Here is an 8,265-nt window from a genome sequence, read left to right as displayed (position 1 = left end):
AGTTTTCACTACCAAAGAAAGATGAAATGCATTTACAGAAAAGTACAGCAGAGACGAAGTGATAATTAGAAAGTTTTTGACTTACAGTGATCATTACTGACCACCGTGTCCTTGGAAATGAAATAGATGGGCTACCCATGAAAATGTTACTTAATCTATGTCAGCATTTACCAAACTCTCCCTGGAAAGGTGCAGATAGTAAGTATTTTACACTTTTCACTTCAAGAGGCAAAATTAATGAGGTACTGTATTACAGAAGATAATACAAATTTTTACAAAATTTTTGTTGATGAAATTTAAAATATACTACTACTAATTGAGTACAATTTTTTTTTTTGTAATACAAGTCTACTAATGAGGAAAAGGAATTTTTTGGGGAGATAACATTTCATTTAATTCAGGTTCAAAATTAATGTTTTCTATCATGAAAGTGTTTGCTAATATCATCTGTCATGTTGATCTTTAATGAGCTTTTGTATATTTAATCTAATATTTGAAACTACATTTTTATACAGATAGGTATTGCCAAATATTAACGTGAAATTCAGGAGCATGGATATTTATTTGGGTATACTTATTGCTTAGAAGGTGTTTATGGAATTTTACTAGACTCTTCTGTTACATTTGCCTGTTAGCAGGTCATTACATTGCAAGAGGTTCCTCGATTGTACAACTAAATCAATTTTGAAATATGGAAATTTCCTTTGCACTTCCATTGAGGTCTGAAAAAACATTGCTGTAACCATTGTCTGAGCTTGAGAATGTATCTACTGCAAATTTATGTGGGAATGGAGATCTCATTCTTGTTTTAACCATTGACAGATTAGAAAGTGTATAAAGCAGCTTGACATTAATTGCAGTTCAAATATTAGTTGTCAAAGTAATTTTACTATAGTTAAGCTTCACATATATGTGACATTTGCCTTATGATTTTAGGTTGAATTCATTAATAAACATTATTTAGTCTGTAGCAAAGGCTAATTTCCAAAGCTATTCAGTGTTTGATAATAATGGTTTAAACTAGTTCTTCTCTTTCAGAAAAAATTCAATGTCATCTCTCAACTCAAAATTTTTATTGCAATAAAACTTTACCACTGTTAAACCATAAAATTGCCATGTTTAATGTTTAGCTTCTATCTCTGACAAAAATTCATGGAACCAACAATAAAATCTGCAGTTGTAAATGAAGTTCACCACTGGTACTACTGGTTTAATAATACATAACAGATTCATGTATTTTTCACAAGATACCTATAACAGATACTACAACAAATAAACATAGGCTTAAAAATTTTTACATCTTTACAAGCATTGCAAATTTGTCTAAGTCTTTTTCTGCTCCAGTTATATTTTTACTGCCCTCAGTTGTAACACATCATAGCAGATTCTACTTCATGTTATGCTAGATTCGTGTTTTCTTAACATCTGTGAACATATGCTTGCCTGTATTCGTTCCACACAGACTATTCATACTGGCTTATTCTTTAGTCACTTCAAACTAGTCAAGTACTGATGCCTTGAATTAAACAATTGAACAGTATCATAAACATCTGTCAACTCATAAAGAGCCAAAGAAAACCACTCGAAATCATCTCCTTTGTTTTTTATTTGACCGTTGGTGTGACTTTCAATGTTCTGAACTCTTTGAGCAACTGTTCTTGCTGAAATGCTAATAGTCTTGAACGAGTTTATTTTCTCTGGACTCATTTCTTTGGCTGCTATGATCAAGCATAATTTAATGAATCCACCATTAGTAAATGGCGTTCCTTGCTTGTTTGGCTAACAAATGAACCATTGGAAACTATTGTGTCATTGCGTAATAAACATAGTGCTTTGCCATTTAATTTGATAACAAAATAATCCACCCTTCACTGTACCTTAAAAGCACGCATGCAAAGTTCACTATTTTTTTTTTTTTGTCATGACATGATTATATGAACTGGTTAAAAATATTTCACAATGGAATGATACGTCTGGCACTCAAAAGGTCATCACATTATAATTGCATCACCTTAACTTATAGTGTGCTGAGTGTCACCTTATAAACAATGAAGACACATCTGGTCTCTGATGCATCTGCTCAACTCTGTCATAGTAGTGTAAAATCATTCATAGACCACAAGTAACCAAATGAATGTGGCTGGGTTCCAATAAAATTTTGTTTATGGACCTTGCTCATAAAACTTTCATTTGTCACCAAGTCTATCTTCCTTTTGATGTTTTCCAACCATTTAAATATGTAAAAGCCATTCTTATGTCATGGGTTTTACAACACAGAAGGCAGGCCAGATCTGGCCAGGGACTACCCTTTCTTTGTCTAACCCCTGAATAATATAATGTAACTCCAGGTCTGAGAGCTACAAACTTGACTTGAGTCATGGTAAAATAGATGACCATGACCTCTCACCTGGTTTCTAGATCCAAACCAGTTCACAGATCCAGATCCCTTTGGCTGAAGGGAGGACCATGTCCCCTTAAAGAAGGAACCTGCAGCATAGGACATATTATACACCTTCCTGCACACCTTTTCTAAAGGGATCTGCAGTCGTTGATTGGAGTGAATTTGCCTTGGGGAACAGATAATAGTTAGACCTTTTATGGATTCACTGAAAGCATCATGCAGAGAAGTAAGCCCCCAGTTTGTGAAAATATTAGGCAGCTTTTATATGTTTTTATACTGCGTAATTTTAAAGAACCCCACTCTTCTTCCACAAATGGCAAAGAGCCCATCCTGGGGGCGGACATTTTCATGCTTGCTTCCCTGCTCCCTCTGCCTGCTAACAGTGCTCATGGCAGACTCCCTGCCTGCCTTCCCATCATGTCATCCACAGGCTTGTCTCTGCCCTCTTTCTCTCCCTTTCCCAGCATCTGTGTGATCACGGCACTGTCCATTTATAGGACAATTGCTAAAATAGCAATGAGGTGAGATAGAAAACTAGCAGCCAAGAAATAACTTATTTGTGCTCATGTGCTTAAAAATAACCAATCTGGAATGACATTATAGGAAAAATCCAGATAAAACTGCACCTGCCCTGGTATGAAGCCACAAGTGGCTTTACTGCTGGATGCACTTTTCCCCTTCTGTACCACAAAGATTTAAAAGCAAAACGAATCTCTGGCATTTCTTAATCTTTATTACCTCCAAAACATACCAAGGAATTAAATTTTTTCATTTAGTGTCCAGCCTTAGTTTTTCCATTTTAAAGAAGAATAAATGGAGGTATCGGCAGTTTAAGTGATATCTCATCATTTTCAGCTCACCTAAGAACTTAAAGAGTCATTTATCTCTGGAAGAGATTATGCAGCTTTTATGGGGGGAAAAGAATGAGAAAGAAAATAAAAGGCAAAGATGCAACAGCTACCACTACTACTGCCCTCCACCCCCACCTCTGCTGCCTGTGTTGTTTATCATGACCTTACTCCGTCCATCCCCCTCCTCTGCTCACTCCCCCTCCCATCCCCACAACCCTCCTCTGTTCTGAGAGCAGATAGGGAGCTGGATGAACAATCTTGAGAATGCAGATAGGTGACCTGGTTGTTGCCTGGACTTGTCTGCAAAATCTATCCTAGGAGTCTTATCAATCTGGGTGATGCCAGTGACTTGAATGATACCATCGATCCTGTGCTGAGCAAGTTTATAGTTATAAATGACACGGTGGTGAAAGGTTAGCTAAAACTTTCCATGGACAAATCAGAATCCATAAAGATCTCAACAAGCAGACCTAGGAGATTAATTAGATCACTTAGGTCCAAACTAATGAGTAAGAGGAGAGAAGGTTGGCATATGTAACAAAGATTTGGCAGTTTTGTTGACTGCAGGTTCAGTTAAGTCATTCATATGATGTAGTTATATCATCACATGCGATTGTATGTTAGGGAACCTTTCTAAATGTTCTCATAGCATCATTTGCTGAATCCTGTTACAAATGTTCATCACACGGTATTGCAATTGTTTCTCTTACCTCCTACACTGTAAGCTTTTGAAGACAGAAACTGTCCTTTTTTAATCCACATGTATAGCACAATATATGACCCGTGTGGGAACTTAACGTCAATTATCAAAGAGATGTGGAATATAGCTTTTAACTATAAAATGCAATACCATTTACAGAAAACCAAGGTAAACTAGCAGGGCGTGGTGGCAGGCCCCTGTAGTCCCAGCTACTCGGGAGGCTGAGGCAGGAGAATGGCGTAAAACCCGGCAGGCGGAGCTTGCAGTGAGCTGAGATCACGCCACTGCACTCCAGCCAGGGGAACAGAGCGAGACTCTGTCTCAAATAATAATAATAATAATAATAAGGAAAATATAAAGTAAAACCTATGAAATAATATTTCTTACCTACTAAATTGACAGAAATTTCAAAGTCTGATGACATCAAAATTTGGCAAAGATCTAGCATGATGGGAACCCTCATGGGTGGTGGAAGTGTAAATTTGCACAACCATTTTGGAGAGCTATAGTTAATATTTAATAAAACTGAACACGTGTATATCCAAGAGTCTGGTAGTCTCACACCTGCACTATCCGAGGGGTTCCTGAGCATAAAGAATTTTATGGACTGGCCTAAGAGCCTGCCTGCGTTCAGAAAAGCCCTCTCCACACCCAGCCATATCTTGCTTTAGGGCATTGCTCCTGAGTTCAAAAACCTTTGGGTAGCTGATAAAGGAGCTGCTTCCTTTAATGATTACTTAGGGCCCAAAAAGCCTGTGGGCTTCCAGTCGTCTTTCCTATATCACACACATTTCTGTTGAGAGTGAAGCTTTGTGATAAAATGAGATACTCAGATACATGGTAGAGAGAGATAGAGGTGATGACAATCTACTGTCAGAAATTGTAATAGTGGGCCGGGCGCGGTGGCTCAAGCTTGTAATCCCAGCACTTTGGGAGGCCGAGATGGGCGGATCACGAGGTCAGGAGATCGAGACCATCCTGGCTAATACGGTGAAACCCCGTCTCTACTAAATAATACAAAAAACTAGCCGGGCGAGGTGGCGGGCGCCTGTAGTCCCAGCTACTCCGGAGGCTGAGGCAGGAGAATGGCCTGAACCCGGGAGGCGGAGCTTGCAGTGAGCTGAGATCTGGCCACTGCACCCAGCCTGGGCGGCAGAGCGAGACTCCGTCTCAAAAAAAAAAAAAAAAAAAAAAAAAGAAATTGTAATAGTGGTGGCGGCAGGAGAGCCTAGGAAAGCAAATCAGGGGTGAAATGTTTTGAATGCTTTATGGCTGCTTTTCCTGTGTTTAAGTGTAGGCAGTTCTGTTTCACTTTTCTCCATGTTTACGCCTAAAAATTATTGTCAGTTGGAAAGAAAAGCGCCTTGGGCTAGCCAAAGGAGTATGTTGATGACTCTGATTCTTTTAAACACATCTAAAATGTTTTCTGGAATTATCAAATTTCCCAGAGTAAATTAGATAAAATCCACAAATAAAATACTTTCATAATTTCTCTCAGATTTAGTGTGTGCGCTTTGATAAAGCGGTTAAAATCCACATTATAAAAGCACATGTTTAAACATGTATTCTAATTGAAGTTTATCATCATCTACTTTTACTTATAAAATTCTTAACGCTTTCTATACCTATAAATAAAAAATCAATAAAATTACATGCTTTCTTCCAGACTGATGAGTTTTATCATTAGGTAGTTTTCGCCTCTTTTAAATACTAGGGAAAGCATTATCCTGAGGTCTAGAAATGAATGGTGTTATGTATTATATTTGAATTTGATCCTAATTTAAGTATTCACCAAAGCAGAACTCCAACAATAAGTATATACACACACATCTACCAAAGAAATACATATACCTCGCTTCAAACATAACTTACAATTTTAGCTTAAAAGTATATTATTATAAATTACATACCCAGAAACAGCATCATGATTTTCTAACTTCCTAAAAAGTGAATAAATTAATGGTACTATATTTATATTATTTTAATCTGTATAGTATGCATTCTAAAATTTATTTATCAGTAGTTTTAGCACTATTTATTTATTTTATTTATTTTTATTTTTATTTTTTTTTGAGACAGAGTCTCTCTGTTGCCTCTGGGGTGTGATGGTGGTGTGAACATGGCTCACTACAGCCCCCACTTCCTGAGGCGATCCTCCCACCTCAACCCTCCAAGTAGCTTGGACTACAGGCCCATACCACCACGCTGCGCTAATTTTTGTATTTTTTGTAGAGACGGGGTTTCACCATGCTGCGCAGGCTAGTCTCAAACTCCTGAGCTCAAGCAATCCTCCTGCCTTGGCTTCCCAAAGTTCTGGGATTACAGGCATGAGCCACCATGCCCAACCAGCAATATTTAACATTTACTCAATATTAAATGCAAATTAAATTCGAGAATTACCTGATAGCATTTTAAAATCTTATATTAACATATTTATTTGAATTAAGAATGAAATTGGACTATTTCTGTCAGAAAAAAAAGTCTTATTTTGCTGATAGGTTTAACAAAAGTATAGGCTTTGCCAACATAGGGAGGATATTTTTGATAAATTAAGTGAGATAAATCTTCTGTTTCAAGGTTTAGATGAAAATATATTTTACAGCATTTGATAAGATAAATATCTTTGTCAGTAATAAAATTAGTATTTTTCTATATTTCCAGCTGTTAGAGGCACTATTGCTGTTCTGTTGCCTATTCCAGCAGCCACCTATGAGTTCACTGTACCTTCTAGAGTCTTAAACACCCAAAGTCTTTCTGCTTCTTGGCGTAAGGAGGACTCTCCCTGTCTCGAGTCTTCTGCCTTGTACAGGGAGACCAGAAGGGCCAGGGAAAGTAATGAAAGATGGAAGGCCATGGATGAATTCTCCGCTTGTCTATTCTTTATTGGGACAGTTCTGAGGTGCATCCTGCAGGATACTCAGAAGGTGGGGCGGGCTCTGTTGCCTACAGTACCAACCCCCTCACTAACTCACTTTTATCCTGTTTTTCTCCCTCTCTGGCTCCCTCTCCTCACTGACTCAGCTGTACTTTCTGGAATCACCTCTCAGGTAAATTTCTTCAACTCAAGACTTCATCTTAGGGTCTGCTTTTTTGTGGGAGCCCAAACTAAGACACCAATCCATTCTACGCAGGGGGCCTTTAAATAAAAGAGCAACAGGTATATTTAAGAGTTATTTGATTAGGGTTGGTGAACTCTTTTTGTGTACCTCTCAGAATTCAAGAATGTGAATAACTCTTATAATTGGGCAATAGATTGTTTGCATGTTAGGTGGTTTTTGACACTTTCATGAATTTAAATAACTTAACAGAATTTTTATTTTGTCAGTAAATTACTAGGTAGTGTTGGGTATTTGACTTGAATGGAACATATAGAATTGGAGGAAACTGCTTTAAATGATGCCATTTGCTCCCATTTATTTATTATCATGAATATATTTTCTGAGCAGTTACTTCTACAAAAGTGAGGGAGGGACAAAAATGAGTACAGAAATCTGTATTGTTCCAGCATTAAGCCATTCATCAATTCATGAACTAAATGGGGAGAGAAGCACCATTTCTATAATTAAGAAGAATTTTCTATGGAACTTTATATTTTCTGTTTAATAAACTACAAATTAATTATAGTTTTATGGTTTTGGTGTCTTGATCAATTGGGTAACAATTACAATAACTCAAGCCGGAAGAAAGTGTTTAACACTTACTGCCTTATGGCCCCAGGAAATAAGACATTTTTAAAAATTCCATTTCTATCCATAATTTTGTCAAAGAGAAGTACGATAGGGTGGTCAAAAAAGAGACCTTCTGGCACAAAAAGATATTACAATAAGATAAAATTCTGTGGGAGAATTGGAATGAAAAGGAGAAAAAGAAAAGTTATAACATTTCCACAGGAGATTATGCAGGATGTTTATAATGGATTATGAGAATTGAATTAAATTGTTATGGTATCTAGATTCCTTTGGATACATTTTAGAACGTGATATAACCATTTTATTTTAAAGCATCAATAATTACAAAAACTCAGAAGTTTTATCTTTTGAAACTCTTTAAATCTATGATTTAAATTGTTCAATGTCAATATTAAAATGTGTAAGAAGTAGATAGTTTTCACAAATTCCTTTAAAGGTTATACAAGAAATAAATTTGAAGCCTGGGCTAGAGTGCATCCTCCCAAAATTCATATGTTGAAGTCCTAACATTCAGTACCTCAGAATGTGACCTTATTTGGAGATAGGGTCTTTACAGAGGTTATTCAGTCCAGTTAAAATAAGGTCACTAGAGTGGGCTTTAATCCAACAGGACTGGCGTCCTTT

This window comes from Trachypithecus francoisi, unplaced genomic scaffold (genome assembly GCF_009764315.1).
Source record: "Trachypithecus francoisi isolate TF-2019V2 unplaced genomic scaffold, Tfra_2.0 Lachesis_group10, whole genome shotgun sequence".
In the NCBI taxonomy this organism is placed as follows: Eukaryota; Metazoa; Chordata; class Mammalia; order Primates; family Cercopithecidae; genus Trachypithecus; species Trachypithecus francoisi.
Note: the sequence above shows the minus strand (reverse complement) of the source record.